The 18,728-nt window shown below is 37.1% G+C and overlaps 1 protein-coding gene across 1 annotated transcript in view; it reads left to right on the top strand.

Moving 5' to 3' along the window:
- The first annotated feature begins 15,727 nt into the window (after window positions 1–15,727).
- LOC121323314 (phospholipid-transporting ATPase ABCA1-like) overlaps window positions 15,728–18,728 on the top strand; it is a 44,980-nt gene continuing 41,979 nt past the window's right edge. The window contains exon 1 of the mRNA XM_041264307.1: window positions 15,728–15,865. The gene's annotated coding sequence lies outside the window, so the exon portion shown is untranslated. The remainder of the gene's footprint in view (window positions 15,866–18,728) is intronic.

Here is an 18,728-nt window from a genome sequence, read left to right as displayed (position 1 = left end):
AAGAAACACATGTTAAGAATGGTGACATTTGCTCTATTTTTGTAGCCATTTTAAATGTTCTTCTTCAGATGCACAAACCAATAGCTATACCTGAACAATGACAATGCATTAGGTTCTGCAACCTCAAATTATTCAGAACTAAGTGTTTATTGTTAAGTATTAGGTTTCATAATGATAACATCATAATACTGAAAGTTCTGTTTATCTGGCAGTCTTTTTGTTTTTCTGCTTTTCAAAGGATAGCTTGACAGTTACACCTTGGCAGGCAGTAGAAATGTATTCAGCACCCCCAAATCCTTTAGAAAAAAAAGTATCTTCTATCTTTTACTCAAAAATGCCTAAACTTTCTACAGAGCTTCATTTTTTCAGATTTCCGACTGGTCTGTAAGGGCAAACCCCACACACTGGTGTATAAGAAATTAATATAATTAAGGCTGCTCTGATTAACAGATTAATTGGACTGATTAATCAACTAACAAGTTGATTGCAGATTATTATTGTTTGTTTAAACAATTTAAACATGCAGAATTTTATTTTTGTATATAAAATAAAATCAGACAACAGACGATCTGCAATTTCTCCGCGGTAGTCCAATCATAAGTCAGCGGAGGTGGGACATAAACAGCTGAAGGTATTCTCTGCCTCAGAGTCAAAGATCTGCCCTGGTTTTGCAGCTGTCCAATCATAAGCGAGCAGAGGTGGGACATAAATATGCTAGGCCCTAAGCGGTGTAACAGTAGTTGAATTTTGTGCGATATTGCTTATTATAGAGAGCTATCAAGAATTATATTGAGAACGTTGAAGTAATATTTCGATTTACTTTACAACTAAATAAAAAATGCCATCAGACAATGGAGGCATCGTAGTCAGTTTGGTTACGAATCAATTTTCAAGAAGAACTTTCTCCGAAAAAATTGGAGATTGTTAAAAAAAAAGGGAGACACAGTATATACCACAAATACCCGAACCAACACAGGGAGGGAAGGGATATACTCACCACTTATAATACTACTTCTGGAACTGTCTTCTGTTCAGTACAGAAAAGGTGATATGGAACAGCACTGGCTACACCAATCTTTGATATCTAATGGTCAGCACAAAAACAAGAGCATTCTGACAGTGGCCTGAATGAACAGTTCTGTGAAAATAATAATAAAAATTATTTTAAAAAGATGAAATTCACACTGGGCTTATATATTTTTTAGATTATATTGATTAAGAAGTATCACTATGCAGGACTGATGCTATAAGATTGTTACCTTTATTAAAAATGTGAACGGATTAATCAACTAATGCCCATAGATTAACCAATCAAAAATTGTAATCAAGTGACAGACCAAAATATAATACATTCATTGTAAATGTTACATGAATAGATATAGCAGAGGGTCTTTTAATTAGCTGTAGGACACCCGTTTTCTTTTGGAAAATAAGATAGACCAAGGAGTAGTGGCATGGGCAAAGATGGTACAAAAAAAGTAAAGAACTCTCTTTTATTTATAGGTCACTCGTTTCTGGAGTAACATGTTATATTTTAGGAGCCGCCTCTCCTCCCAACTCCTTTGAACAGAGTGACTACTGATACCCACTACACCATTAACATTCCAGTGAAAGTTATAGTAATGTAAAATATACATTAAAATGGCATCCAAACAGAGGGAAAATCTAAACAAAAACCAAGCTTGTTTGACAAATGTCTCTACTCCTGACTGTTTCTGACAAATAAATGGGTATCCTTATCCATGTAAATATTTGGTTTGTTCAGAAAATAGTAGTAAAACTAGCCAGTGGCAACAGGTGATTTGGAGACCTGCAGATCAGGATCAGAATATGCACAAGGAAGTTTGACACAAGTGGCTATTTGATCTCCACATAAATTTGCTGCGGTTTGCATTTTTTTGAACCCTTATAAATGTTTACCACAGTAATTTCATTTTTCTGCCATGCCTATGCATTTACTATACTTTTGCCATGCCTATGCATTTACCATACTTTACAATTTTAATATACTTTACCTCTGGGTTTTACTATGCTATACCTATGCGTTATTACACTTTGCTTTTACTATGGAGAACTTTTATAAGGCAAGTGAAGTAAACCCTCTGTTTTATAGAAATGATAATGAATTAAACAAAAATAATAAATACACTTTTAATAAAACAAAAATAATAAATACACTCAAAGGACTGAGTAAATATATTGTACCGTTCTACCTTGTGGCATAGCGTCCCGGGCATGGTTGGTCTGCTCCCTTTGAAATATTAAGACACAGACACTGAAATTGCAAATGAAGCACTTTACACACACTTTTAATAGTTAACAAAACAAACAAACAAAACACACAGACAAATAAACAGTTCAAACAAAACACTATAACCCCAAACAAAATTCCTCAAAATAAACACACCCAAGCTTTGGCTATCCTGGTACTTTTGTTCATGCTTTTCTCTTCTCCACTCTTTTCTCCGCTCCACTCTCATCAAACAAAACATTTCTTCCTTCTTTCAAAATTTCTTCAAAACATTTCTTTTATGTCATGTTGCCAGGGTTTGATTGACAATGAATCATTCAATCAATCAATCACCACCTGACCACATTCCATTGGCTTTCACTCACACAATGAAACAAACAACCAATCAATAAATTACCACCTGACTACATTCCACTGGCTTTCACTCACTCAATGAAACAATCAATTAATCAATCAATCAATAAGGGTAGCTGTGCAAACAGTGGCCTTCACAAGTTGGCCACCAAACCAGATCCAAAATGGAAAATTACCTATATGGTAACAGGGTCCTGGGAGACAGTCAACATGGTTTTAGGAAAGGGAGATCGTGTCTAACTAACTTGCTTGATTTTTTTGAGGATGCAACATTAATAATGGATAATTGCAAAGCATATGACATGGTTTATTTAGATTTCCAGAAAGCTTTTGACAAAGTCCCGCACAAAAGACTAATTCTCAAACTGAACGCAGTTGGGATTCAAGGAAACACATGTACATGGATTAGGGAGTGGTTAACATGTAGAAAACAGAAAGTACTGATTAGAGGAAAAACCTCAGAATGGAGTGTGGTAACCAGTGGTGTACCACAGGGATCAGTATTAGGTCCTCTGCTATTCCTAATCTACATTAATGATTTAGATTTTGGTATAGTAAGCAAACTTGTTAAATTTGCAGACGACACAAAAGTAGGAGTGGCAAACACTGTTGTAGCAGCAAAGGTCATTCAAAATGATCTAGACAAGATTCAAAACTGGGCAGACACATGGCAAATTACATTTAATAGAGAAAAGTGTAAGCTACTACACGCAGGAAATAAAAATGTACATTATAAATATCATATGGGAGATACTGAAATTGGAGAAGGAATCTATGAAAAAGACCTAGGTGTTTTTGTTGACTCAGAAATGTCTTCATCTAGACAATGTGGGGAAGCTATAAAAAAGGCTAACAAGATGCTCAGATACATTGTGAAAAGTGTTGAATTTAAATCAAGGGAAGTAATGTTAAAACTGTACAATGCACTAGTAAGACCTCATCTTGAATATTGTGTGCAGTTCTGGTCACCTCGCTATAAAAAAGATATCGCTGCTCTAGAAAGAGTGCAAAGAAGAGCGACCAGAATTATTCCGGGCTTAAAAGGCATGTCATATGCAGACAGGCTAAAAGAATTGAACAAAGTCTTGAACAAAGAAGACTACGTGGCGATCTAATTCAAGCATTCAAAATTCTAAAAGGTATTGACAGTGTCGACCCAAGGGACTTTTTCAGCCTGAAAAAAGAAACAAGGACCAGGGGTCACAAATGGAGATTAGACAAAGGGGCATTCAGAACAGAAAATAGGAGACACTTTTTTACACAGAGAATTGTGAGGGTCTGGAATCAACTCCCCAGTAATGTTGTTGAAGTTGACACCCTGGGATCGTTCAAGAAGCTGCTTGATGAGATTCTGGGATCAATAAGCTACTACCAACCAAACGAGCAAGATGGGCCGAATGGCCTCCTCTCGTTTGTAAGCTTTCTTATGTTCTTATGTTCTTAAACTGTCTCTCACACACACACACACACACACACACACACACACACACACACACACAAGCCTATGTGCAGAGCTTATGCTCTGCCACATACATCTATTTTTTACAATTCCATGATTCACGAATGTGGTTAATTAACGATTAAGCCATACTGACAATGTATTGTACAAGTGGTATGCTTCACTGTTTTTTATTCATGTTCGAGTCAGAAGTGGAATAAACAGGGAGCATTGTATCTGCTACTCACTTAGCGCTGACAATGCTTAAATGTACTATATTTTAAGCAATTGGATCACGATAATGCTTGCTTATGTAGTTTTCTAGTATCCAAATTGAATCCAACAACATTTTGTTAATCGGGAATTTAAAAATATTTAGAAATACATCTAGAATTTAAAGAGTTCACAGCTCACCTGAAGGAGTTGTTATTTTCTAAATATCTTGCCTAGATACATAAGCCAGGACATTGCAGACCAAAAAATACTGTGGTGATAAATTGTCTACTATTTTTGATAGCTCGCGCAACTCAGTTTTCTAACTTGTTTGCTGCTTGTAACATAGCGCGAACAGTATAATGAAAAAGCTGATGCCCGTAATGCAGATCAAAAGTGTGCTCAGAATAGTATAGAATAAGAAATGGCAATGAATAGTTGAATGAAAAGCAAATGATGTGTTAGTATGGTGATAAAATATATTAAAATGACAGTTGTGTGGCATGCAAATTGATGGATTGATATTACTTATGCTGAATAATGGTAATTACAAGTTTCATCACAATTGTGTAAGAGTTTTTACAGAAATATTGAAAAATTGTAGTGTGGCATACCTGGCCTTACATATTTTATAGGTGTTATTTGTATTACTACAAAACACTTTATGTAATTTAAGATCTAGCCTTAAACTTAATTATCAAGTATCAGGGAGAAGGTCTTGTGTTGGTCAAACAGCCTTCCGCTACAATGCACCTATGGAATGGAATCGGTTGGACAAAAATATTAAGGATATGATTGTGCCTGTAATTGGTAGTCAAAATTTACCAGATAAACATAGAATAATGGCTAAAGTTACCTTCATTTTAAAGGGTACATATCATGAATTGACAATTTGTAAATATTTCTGATGCCTCGTTGAATGTTGTTGATGTTTTATTATTGTTAAAGTTGTGTTTTATGTGAATCACTGCCTTGTAGACACTTATTTGTTTTTGGTTTTGTAAAATGTTTGTTGCATTTACTGCTGCCTGTTCTTTGGTCATCTTGCCAGGACAGTCTTGTAAAAGAGGCTTCGGTCTCAGTGGGTTAACTTCCTTGTTAAAGAATTAATAAATAAATAAAACAAATGTGAACGGTGTTTCTGAATTCACCCCAAAACTCTGAGAAATCCAAAATGAGATGTCAACCTTAAATACCAGAGCAACCAGAGCATACACCAGGCTACAACTTCAAATACAAACAAGTACCACTGTACAAAACCTGCAAATATCCAAACTTGCACGACATTCACAAAAAACAACTGATAAAGGAGGGCAGGCATTTGCTTCAGAGGACTGTGACATCCGAAAGGCCTAAATCAACGTGTTCCCACCCTTTTTGTCACCCCCCCCCCTCCCCTTTCACACTACCCCACTACTAATCTCCACCAATAACAGACTGTTGTAAGACGGGGTTCTATTCACAAATAGCTCTCATTTGGATGGACTACTGCCTCCTTAAATTAAAAATAACAATGTTTGCATTTCGGAATTAGTGCACAGATGCTTTGGCGGCAGCAGGATTTAATTCCTGGCTGGGCCCCAAATTTTCACAGATGGTCCATTTATGACTTAATGACATAAACGTAATGACATAATTACCAACATGCGTACTGAGGACACTCTATACTGTCAGAAATAGCACCATATTCTCCAAGAACGCACACTCTACCAAAACATGTTGACAGTAATTATCCGATTTAACGCCAACAGGCATAGCAACACAAATTCCGCAATGTTAGCGAGCTGCAAGTCACTACCACACATAAAGAAAATTATCTGACAAAAGCTCTCAAACATGTATTCGACTTCCTAAAGTGAGCTTACATTTAAAAAAGCTGTCATACAGTGACTAAAAGTGAATGTTAATACATACCTTTGAGCTTTAGAAAAGTGTCAGTTATATGGGAACAAAAACAAAACAGGAATAGAGGCATGAGTTGAGCATAACATACACCTCAGCTGCATCAGTCAACTGAACTCAAATTGTTAAAAATTAAATGTAGGTACTTACATTACTGGCGCATTTGTTGATCATCAGTTCATTTCCCTTTTACAAAATTTGTCAGGACATAGCTAATGCGTAAGACACAAATATAGCTCCGGTTTACTGCAAAGCGAAATGTTCTGTATTATTATATTTCTTGCACGGATGGCAGTGGTGTAACCAGGATTTCATTTTGCCGGGGGGAGGGGGGTGGGAGGTGCTGTTGATGGATCGAGATTTTTGTATATGGCTTATATTTTTTTTATTGTCCCATGTAGTTGAATTTTTCATTTCAGGGGGGGTTCCAACCCCTAAAATCAACCCCTAGCTACACCACTGACTTATGAAGACAGTGGCCAAAACATTTGCCTTACTTGACTTTATTTTTATCATAAAATCAACATGATCAATACCTGAATTACTCACAGCTACCACACTTCAGTTTATCTGGATGTATATTTGCCAAGTTCTGAGAGACGTGGCCAATTTATTAGAAACACTGGACAAAGCCACTTGGTAAGGAAAGCCAAAAGTAAAAAAATGTTAAATAAAAAAAAAAACTTGATGTATATATATATATATATATATATATATATATATATATATATATATATATATATATATATATATATATATATATATATATATATATATATATATATATATATATACACACACACACACACACACACACACACACACACACACAGTACCAGTCAAAAGTTTGAGTGCACTTGCTGGAAACTAGATTTTTTTCATAATTGACAATGCTTTATGTCGTGTACGTTTCTGTAAATACTTGAAAATGAAAACACATGTTACAATATACAAAACAAAACATAAAGAGTATCAAAGCAATGTTCAAGAAAATTGAAAATTGTCTCTAATTCCTCAAAATAGCCACCCTTTGCCTTAATAACACCCTCACAAACACGAGGCAGTCGGTTAACAAGTTTCAACATGAAATCACCCGACATGTCTTCCCAGCTCTTCTGCAGCAATTCCCAGAGATGTAGGGCACTTGTGGGTAGCTTTGCTTTGACTCTTCTGTCCAGTTCGCCCATAAAAGTTCTATGGGATTGAAGTCTGGAGACTGGGCAGGCCAGGTCATTAGATTGAGTTGTCCTTCATTTTCCTTCTTCGCCAGATAGTTCTTGCACAACTTTGAGATGTGTTTCGGGTCATTGTCTTGCTGAAGAATGAAGGACTGCCCAACTAGCCATAATCCTGATGGAATGGCATGCCTCTGAAGTATGCTATGATAGCCATGCTGGTTGAGCTTGCCATGGACTTGATCACCAAATCTGTCACCAGCAAAGCAACCCCAGACCATGACATTGCCTCCTCCATGCTTGACAGTGGGAACTACACATGCAGAACTCATGAGCTCACCCTCTCTGCGTCTTACAAATACTCGGCGGTTGGTCCCAAATATTTCAAATTTTGACTCATCGGTCCATAAGACCGACTTCCACTCCTCAAACGTCCAGTTTCTGTGTTTTTTGGCCCAGGCAAGTCTCTTCCTCTTATTCTGCACTCTTAACAATGGTTTCTTTGCAGCAATTCTTCTAGTTAGGCCAGCTTCACTCAATCTCCTCTGAACAGTTGATGTTGAAACATCTGTACTTCTAGAAGCATTTAGCTGAGCTTGTATTTGAGGTGCAGTTAATCGTCAGTTTCACAGACTTGTGCCTTGGTCTGCCTGACCTTGTTCGGTCCTCATGAGTGCCAGTTTCTTCAAATCGTTCGATGGTCTTGGCCACAGCAGTTAAAGACACTTGCAAAGTTCTTGCAATTTGTCTTAAAGATTGACCTTCATTTCTTAAAGTAATTACAGACTGTCTTTTGTCTTTGCTTAACTCAGTATATTTTGCCATTTTCTGCTCCCTTATATTCAGGAATGACAAACTTGTGCCTATGCTACCTATATTTATAGTAATCATGGAACCTCACCTGTTAACAATAATTGGTGACAAAAGGTTAATTAGGTAACATGGCTCAATTAGGTAACTTAGGCCAGTGTTCTAACACTGTGTTATACACATTTCAGACTTTTAACGGACTTGGGCTTCAGACTGAAATCCCCTTGCTTTGGGTGACCATTTAATTGAAATTGACAAGATTTACATTTTCATTAAAAAATGTAATTTTTGAATGCAATTCACTCATGATTGCAAGCTTATATAAGTACATGTATCATATAATGAAATATTAAGTGTTTATAGACAAATTTATACAGTTAAAAGCATAGACAATCATGAAAAACCTGGTTTTCAAGCAGGTGTACTCAAACTTTTGACTGGTACTGTATATATATATATATATATGTGTGTGTGTGTGTGTGTGTGTGTGTGTGTGTGTGTGTGTGTGTGTGTGTGTGTGTGTGTGTGCGTGCGTGCGTGCGTGTGATCTGTAAACTTTTGCTTTGCTCCGTTTAATTTGTGAGTATTGTTATATTGGTGAAATAAAGAGGGCGTGGATAAAGACAATAAAAAATGTAAGTCGTGTTATTCTCCACTCTGCTGATACACCAAAACCCCATCAGCACTGCAAACCATCCTGCCGCAAGGATAGAACACCGCGGAATGACATCGCGTTACCTTTCACCTAGTTCCTGTACTGCCGCAATAGGGTTACTTTCGGTCATCAGCAGCATCTCAAGGCACAATACTTCCGAGCTGTTTTTTTTTTTTTTTCCTTGTTCATGCTAAGCAGCTAATAACATTTTCGTTTTAAAGACAAAACAAATGTGTTAAGAACGATTTTTTGTTTGTTTTGTTTTTTTTACATGGTATTTAACCGAGCCTCACTCGCGCACGCGCGCGCGCGCGCGCACGGACACACACACACACACACACACACACACACACACACACACACACACACACACAGACTGACCGCCATACTGACGTAATAAATAATATATAGAGACGTAGACATAATAACTAAAGCTCAGCGACATACTTGACACGATTTCTGCAAAGCGTCGTTGTCTTCAACCTCAAATAGACAAAGCGGGTTTTTCTGCCCAGCCTTTGTTTGGGGTTACTGTCGGTCAAGTAGCTGCTTCAGGCTCAGCAACAGTAGGCTGGTTGGTGCCGTGTGTAGGGCTGAAAAAAAGGCTCCAACAGCAAAAAGAATGTTGTTCCAAATCAGTTATTTTATATTAATATACATTATGAGGCCGAACTTCTTTGTTTTCTGTTACCTCGGTTTATTCGCCAGCTTTAAACTCATTTGTGTAGATAGATGCTATTATGTCAAGTGGTTTTCCAATTACATGTCAAAACATGTCCAAAGGGAGGGCGCTTGGTGATGAACTACAGTTTTACATAACAAGTTGTCTTACACCAAAATAAAAAAAGGAATGTAACTGAATTGTTGTGCATAAATGTCTAAACCAGTTTTTCAATAGGCGCAGCTTCTAGAACAGACTTTTCAGACATATAATCAAGCGTCATTTGTTATGACAAATAACTTTAAAGTATTACTTTGTTTTCTGTCTATAAACAGCTGTCTTTATATTTTTGAAAAAGCATTAATCTTTGCATTTCCTGTAACTGTGTCTCCTGTCATTTCTTACATATACTGTATATGAAATTACACAAATTACGATCAAAATACTGTATATGCCTTATGAAATCGATCAGTAAATCCCATCACGTTTCCCCTGAACTAAATGAGAATTCCTAAACAAGTCTACCAATTCTCTTCTGCACAATTGTAGAATGGGTTGGATATGACTCAGAACCATTTTAGGATGGGTTACCTTTGCTGTTACACACTACTTTAATAGATGCCTAGCCATTGTTATAAACACGTACAAACAGGAAATCGAAAAAAAAGAAGTGTTTTAAACGTTTATTTCATCGTCTTTCAAAAGGTCTCGTGGTGAGATCACGTAACCATGTCATTTTTTCCTTCTCTAAACAGATTTATGATTCGACTATGGTACATCGATTCACTATCACGGTGGGCACTGATAGAAATCTCGTCAGAGGTGTCATAACAACAACATGCAATGTGTCACATGACCACACGTATGAAAAATACAGTTTTTGGCAATGGATGCGAAAAGTGGTACTGAAATGTATTTATCTAGTGATGTAAAATGGGTACAATTGCATTTTATTTATTATATGGTACAGAAAATAACAATTCTACCAATTAGGGGGCACATGCTCCATATTCCACACTATCCAAGAATAAATATCCCCTAACCTCAAAGATATATATATATATATATATATATATATTTTTTTTTTTGTTTGTTTTTGTGCATGAAGACATTTTACTAGCTGCAGTACAAACGTCATTGTTTTACTCAGTTGGAAACAAAAGCTTCGCAAGGCACCCTTGAAATAGTTGTTATCTGAGCTGAAGATCCATACCGCAAAATAGTTAAACATTAAAACCACATATCCCACAATGCAACTCGGTATCTTAAAAGTCTTCAGAAATTTAAAAGGGCAATGTACATCGGTGATTCCCGGATACGTGCTTGCTTTTTCTCAAACTACTTGGCAACACCGGTGAGGAACTGTGTTTTTAGTTCTAGCAAATATTTGATATTTGGTATTATACAAGTTGAGCTGTAAACAACGTATCAACATGAAATACATTTTAACCAATTTGATAGATTATAAGCATTTATATTAGCATAACGTAACGAGTTAATCATAGGACTTGCATGTTGTGTAATGTACAGGGGTAGAACAGAGGAAACACCTGCGTTATGTAGGCTGTACCTTTGTGTTCCTCACACGACTGGGCACAGATGCATTCATTGCTGAGTTAAGGTGAAACTCATGTGAGCAATTTAGGCATTTCATACAATATGTGTTGCAAACATTGTTGTTTTGAAGCAAAGGTACAAGATATTTTTATTTTTTGTGAGTGAAATAACACAATGTTAACAGTATACAAATTCTCTGAGTGATGCAGCTGTGACTATCGGTCAGTTCACACCCCCACTGCATGTGCGTTCAAAGGGAGGCCGTTCCTTTAATAAGCGTCGTTAAGAGTGTCATTCTTTTCAGTATACTCTATCTCTGGCCAGGTAATCAATGAAAGATGGCCTGACTGCATCAAAATCATCAGTTGTATCCAACAGTTTAAATCGCATTCTCATATAAAGAGCTAGTCAAATCCTTTCCAGAATTTTAATATTCAATCATTTCTATTCAAGCTAGTTCGAGATTGGCTGTTCATTAACATATAACTGAACTTCAATAAATGGGTACTTGCATATCAATGAAATCCATGCCACGCAAAAACAAACAAAAAACAAGCCTGACCAATTAAACATTTACACCAGCTAAGATACTTTTATTGCATTACCAATCTAAAGGCACCCAACTTTACTTGGGTGATTTACAATAGCTTTTGCACTTGAGGAGGGCACATTCCTTACATGTCTCTGGTTACAAACTCCACAGCTTGACAGCAACGAAACCCTGTCTGCATTAGAGATTACATTGACCATGAGACTTTAAAAACAACCTAGCAATGTAACTTTTTATCTTCCATGGTTGATTTTTTGCAGGTTTAACTAAACAAAAAGAAATCACTCTGCAGCAGCTGGGCACACTTAATAAAATTTATTTTCTAACTTTTAGTTTGAAATTAGAAAAGCTTTTAGAGAATAATTATAAAAAAAAAAAAAGAAACATACATGTTACATACAGTTAATAGTTTTTTATTGTTGATGTTGATTTTTTTTGTGTAATTCCCCTTGCTATTTGATGACATTTGTAATCATATTATTTTTCTGTTTTTCGTGTAAATATAGAAACCTCTTAAAATCCCCACGTCTGACCTCTATTGTAACCTTTGTTCCATGTTATTAAACCTTACAGCCCATATCCAGTTTAAGGTAACTGTGAAAGTCTAAGTCTAACCTGGCCCCTCCTCCCAGGCCCATGCATATAATTTGATACCTTGTCAAGTTGTCCCTTATTTTTAGACCTCAGAATTACAACAGAAGGTCAGATATTTATTGTCAGGTTCCAATCTTTCCTCATAATTTAAACACTGTCCTGAAAGGGATGTATACAGTATGTACTGGCGGTTGATATACAATACAAACAAAGGAGTTTGGAAAATTGTTTTTCTTTCTCATTAAAACAGTTTTTAAAAAGGAGTATCTAATAAGCATTCATTTGGTCAAGAGCCACATATTATCAAATTGTAAGTACAGTAATCATTCAGTTGGTTAGATTTAGGTTCACAAAGTATTCTTAAGCCCCTTTCACATTGGCATGCTCTACCTGGGTCAGAATCTACCTGGTGTCATGCAGGTCAGCTACGCAATTTCACACTTTTTGTTAAAGCAGGGTCAACCTGGGTGACAGACTCAAGTACACAATGCACACATCAATGCCCCGGAAGCAACTTGTTATGGATGCTTTCATCCAAGCTTCTCTGGATTGAACTGTTGGCCCAAATGTTGCTTAGAGCAAATGTCTCTTCATCCCTGCTGCAATCTGCCTCATGGTGTGTCTCAATCAACACAAATATGGCTAAACAGAATAAAGAGAAATGTTTCTTGCAGAAGTGAAACCTTGTTATTGTCTCAGCTCATCAACGGCCATCATGCATTTTGTCTTGCTCAACCGGGGTCAAAGCTTGTCGACTCACATCCTGAGGTGGGTCACTGGGACCTGGGTGAACCCAGGTATGACCCAGTGTGGCAAAGTGGTTGGTAAGGGGAACAGGTGTAGCGGTGATGCGATGCAGGAGTGATGAACAGACAACAGTGATTCAGTGAACAAGTGTTTATTTGTGTTGTTTCCAGGTCTGGCGACCGTCAAATAATAAATCCCCGGCAGTACACAACAATGTGTAAAGCGCGGGGGTGGTGAACACAGTACAGTCTCACACACAAACAAAGGCACGGTCATCAGTCCTGGGTGATACTCAAACGTGCAGGTGCTCTGTGCAGTGGTGCTCCGTATAGTGCTTACGTGGCGACAGCTCCGGAGATGAGCGTTAATTGTCTAGTGGTCCGAAAAAGAAAATTATAAGAAACAAAGACAGCACACAACACGTAATACGCTCTGAGAGCTCCTCTCTCTGTCCTTCTCTCCTCATGTTACCCAAACAAAGGAAAAGATCAGCGTTACCCTGGCCCCTATATGTAATCCCGCATGATATCTAGGTAAACGGTTGCAGCTGCCTTATTACTTGCAGCTGCCTCTCATTTACCTTTCAAATCAATACAGTCTTACAACAGAGTCGCGCTTCTTTCCAGGCTGACCCACTTCCCTGACCCGGAAACGAACTGTCAGGCCAGCCCTTCCAGATACTTCTCCTCTCGTTCTTTAGCGCCCTCACAGGTCGGGAGGAAGATTTATCACCAGAACTCATGTTTCCATCACACCCAGGCACGTGGTTTCACACTGTGCGGGTCTGGACCCGGGCAAGAGTGCCACAGTGAAAGGGGCTTTAGTCACTCATGCAGTATAAACTAATTTGGTATGCTATAATACAAGTAGTAAATGTAAGCAAATTGTGTAATTATAAAACAAAAATATCTACCAAAGAAAAAGGCAACTGTTACTCCTACAAGAAAATAAACGTACATATATCATTGTGCAAAAAAAGATACATGTTCTTTAAGTGCAAACACAATCCAGAACAATAATCTTCAAAACAGGTATAATCAAAAGTGAACAAATATGGGGGGCTCCTGAGCGGCGCATCCAGTAAAGGCGCTATAGCCTGGACATCACCAGTTCGAGTCTGGGCAATTCCACAGCCGACCGTGGATGGGAGTTCCCAGGAGGCAGTGCTCAATTGGCTGAGCGTCGCCGGGGGGCTCACCATGCACCAGCGACCCCTGTAGTCTGGCCAGGTACCTGTAGGCTTGCCTATTAGCTGCCCAAGAGCTGCAGTGTCCTCCTACACTGTAGCTCCTGGGTGGCTGCATGGTGAATTCACAGTGTGTAAAGAAATATGGACAGCTGATGGCACATGCTTCAGAGGACAGCATATGTTCATCTTGACCGCTCCCAAGTCAGCACAGTGGTGGTAGTGGTGAGCTGAGCCTAAATAATAATTGGTATTTCAAATTGGGAGAAAAATAACAAAAATAAATGGCAACAACTAAATAAAAAAAAAATAGTGAACAAGTATGGTCTACAGTGCATGGCTTTAGTTTAGCTCCTTAATAATAAATACAAATTATCTCATTGACCCTCTTTACAAATATTCAAATATAATGCAATCAAATAGTTAAAAGGGTCTTGTTTTACCTGGGATGGTTTTGGATGGGATCTGGCTCTAAATCAAATTCAAAGTGGCACATACAGTATATACTGATGGGCTACCTGGCCTTTTCTTAGTTTCGTCAATGAAAGTTGCCCTCTTCCAGGTCAGCTCCACCTTTGGGGTAATAGTGTTGTACAATATCATCTCTGGCTTCTTGGAAACAAAGGTACACATTGTTGCACGCCAGCCTTGCTGATCTAAAAAAAAGCTGATGGCAGTCATATCGGAGGACACAAGTGCTCGTCTTCATCTCTTCCGAGTTACCTCAGGGATTGCAGAAGTGAGCCAGGTTGAATAATAATTGGATATTCCAAAATTGGGAGAACATTGGAAAATGAATAAAAATAATTGTTAAAAAAGTTAATAAGCAAAAAATAATAATTTGGAGTCCTTGAGTCATATATAGCACTATTTGCATCACTTTATTACTTTCAGGCAGTTTCCCTGTGTACACTTGCATATGCCATGCATAGCGGGATTTAGCAGCACAGGTTCCCATATTTTTATGTTAAGAGGGCTTATTAAACATATACTATCCAAAGGGACACAATGTTTATCCAACATTTGGTCCTGGGTTGTAAAATAAAGGCAACATTTCTACCCATTTATCCCACACTTACCTGATAGCAGCTAATTTGTCTCTTTCACATGGGTTGGCTCTGGTATCATGATTATCAAAGTAAAACACTTAACAATGATGTGAAATGTTTCCAGTGACACATTGGCTTGAAATATAGCCCTACCAGTCTCTGATTCCACAAACTAGCAGTTACTTCTCCTTTGGACCTGTAGACCCCAGCTAACAAAAGCAACCCAAAGTACAATGTACACATGCATACATTAATTTTAGCTTTTCTATGTAGAGTACTGTATCTTGATGCATTAGCTTGTGAATTGCAATGACCTTAAGAAACATAATTTGTAACAGTGAAGATACAGTAGTAGTTTTAAAGATATCTTTAGATTTCGAGAAATGGCACTACTTTTCATGTACAGTGCTGCCTATCCAGGAGAAACAAGACAAAGGATGTAGCCCATTTAAGATAGCTGTTTTCTTTCTACACGTGCTTCCTTTGAAATGACTGAGCTGCACAAACATAGACTTGGACTGTTTTGACCGAGAGTAACCCTGTCTCTTCAGCGCTCTGCAGCCTGTGCTATAAAAGCTGCTTGAGGTTAAAAACAACGCTTTTGCACAGACGGCGAGAAGGGATCAGTTCGTTGGGTAGAACACGATTTTACGAATATTCTTTTTTTTTAATGGTTTGACATTTATATGTAAAGAAGCATAGACGTTACAGCTGTAGGAAAGGGTAAGTATGTCATTATTTCAGTTTTTGTGAAGTATTTTTTTCACTCTGGCAAAAGTAATTCAAGCTGTATTAATCGAGCTTCCTAATACAAAGCATTTTAAATGTTTTGCACACATTTTGAATAAACCACTGTTTTTCACATATGCTGCCTATGTGAGCTCGTTTTGACAATTATGACAAATTTCTATGTGAATGTTTGCTGTGTCTATGTTTTTTAAACTCTTTTAATCCATTTTTTTTTAAAACCCACCATACTCTGAAGTGTTATCTCTGTTATTAACTCTAGTATTAATTGTGTCTTTCTTCGTTTTATATTTAATAAACAGCTTGTGTATTTGTCCTGTATTGCAATAATATCTCAATGTAAAGCATATTTTTTTAATTGTTTTAAAACCAGTGCTTTTTCGCTAATCGGTCTGTTTATGCAGGCTACTAGCCTGGGTGGGTTTTGCCGTTATTGAACGTAAAATATAGCAAAGCTTGTTGAAATGACCGACAGTAACCTTTTCTTCCTCCACAACAAAACCTCTCGTGCTGCAAGTTCGAATAGAAAACAAGAAAAATGATCGCAGTAAACAAATAAAATAACGATTTTAAGTTACTTTTCGTTTAGGTTTGGTTTATTTATTAAGGCACATACAAAAAAAGTTTCGAGAGACTGGAATACCGTTATGTGTGTGTGTGTGTGTGCGTGTGCATATATATATATATATATATATATATATATATATATATATATATATATATATATATTATTGAACCTTAGCCTATTGTTATGGTTTTTACCATCGGGGATTGAATCCAACAATACTATACTATAATTCGCTGCTAAATGTAATGTTATAAGATTCCGTTTTTAACAGCAATGATATGTCATATGCTCACTTATATTATAATACTATAAAAAAAGCAAGTATAAAATAAAAAAGAACAAGCAAACCCCGTGCACGTGTGTAATGTGTGGGCGAAGCCGAGTGTTACACGTGTTTCCTCGCTAGGGGTCGTTGTGTTATAGCATTTCAATGGATTACAGTGCCTTGTTAGGTGTCAGCTGTATTTTATTTAAATAACATTTATTTAAAGCAATCTGTTGGAAGTCACTGAGTTAAATAACACGTTTTATTATTAACAATTCAATGCCATTTCCACTCGTTCCGCAATCGCTTGTAATTTGCCTAAGACCTCTTTACCATAAACTGGTAGGAATATCACTATGTACCGCCGGGAGAACAAAGATGAAAGCAGCAATGTCTAAAGAAATGTGCATTCCATATCTTCATTAACATGCTTCATAACACCCATAACACAAAACATTACCAGAGTTACAGACTGATTTATCATTTCGCTCTGCACCTAAACCAATCCTTAATTGCTGACTCAGACTCATACACAGTGTAGTTTGTTATTGCTGCTATTAAGATATTTTTAATGACTAAATCAATTCATTATTATTTAAATGTACTTGAAACTTAACTCGTTTTATGACTTTTTTTTTTTTAAACCTATGAGGTGAACTGCTGGAGAGTTTTAAAGGTATCAAAGTATTATACATTTATGTTCAGTTTGATAGCAGTTTGTATGGATGAGAACAAATGTCATAATAGATATTAATTAAAATATTTAGCCATTTCCATACACATAAATTAAAGGGAAAATAGAATGGCATTATTGGGAAAGACTTCTTAGCTTTCGTGTACAAAAATGTCAAGTAAATTAAAGTTTAAGATAGTTAACAAAACTTTACAGCCTTAACCTAAAACCACTCACACACAGACACAAAAACAGTGAACCATTTACAGAAGATAACAGCTCTCCAGTCATGGCAGATTGTGTAGCATTTTGATTTGGATGATGAAACATTCTGAAGTATTGCTTGCTGATGGAAGCATAGTGCAGATTATAGACTAACTACAGGGATATTAATTTCATCCACAATATCTACATTGTCTTTTAGGAACTTGTAAAATAATTGTTCTTCACACAGTTATTTCCGTTTATCAAACTGTGTGTAGGGTTATCCCCTGTTAGCAGTACCAGGTCATATAGTTCATTTAAATTGCAAATAATTAGACTATTTGTAGTCTGTGTTTTGGAAAGGGCAATATTTTAAATAATATTTTGAAAAATTGTTGGGGATTCCAAATAATGTTTTTGTCTTTGGTAACCTACTAAAATCTATGGCTGGATAGTAATAATAATAATAATAATAATAATAATAATAGCACCAGTATAGCACAAATTTCAATGTGATGGATGCAGTAATTAAAACCAAGATCAACTACCATCTTCCTTCGAATTTAAGATGCATTTTTTGAAAAAAAACAACAAAAGACGTGACTGCCCGAGTGCACAAGCAGCAACGTGACTGACTGCTGAGAAAAGATGAACAAAGACGTCACTGCCTGAATACACAAGTAGCAACGTGACTGACTGCCGGGAAAAGACGAACAAAGACGTCACTGCCTGAATACACAAGCAGCAACGTGACTGACTGCTGAGAAAAGACGAACAAAGACATCACTGCCTGAATACACAAGCAGCAACGTGACTGACTGCCGAGAAAAGACGTGCTAAAACGTTACTGCCTGATCTCAAATCATCCATGACATACAGGCAGCCATTTTCAAAGAAGCACCGTTAGCTTCCTGAGGAATTCCAAGAGAAGCTTTTACAATTTCAGGGTTTTTATCAAACATTACCAGATTGGATAGATCGGCAATGCTGATCAGATCCCCATATTGTTCGACATGCCAAGCAATACCACAGTTCACAAATTGGGAGAAAAGCAGGTGCGGCGAGTAATCAGGACTGGAAATGAGAAGCAGCGCATAACTGTAATTATGTTCGGATATTGGCTCATAAT

The sequence above is a fragment of the Polyodon spathula genome, chromosome 1, assembly GCF_017654505.1.
Source record: "Polyodon spathula isolate WHYD16114869_AA chromosome 1, ASM1765450v1, whole genome shotgun sequence".
Lineage (NCBI taxonomy): Eukaryota > Metazoa > Chordata > Actinopteri > Acipenseriformes > Polyodontidae > Polyodon > Polyodon spathula.
Note: the sequence above shows the minus strand (reverse complement) of the source record. Positions and strands in the feature narration are given on the sequence as shown.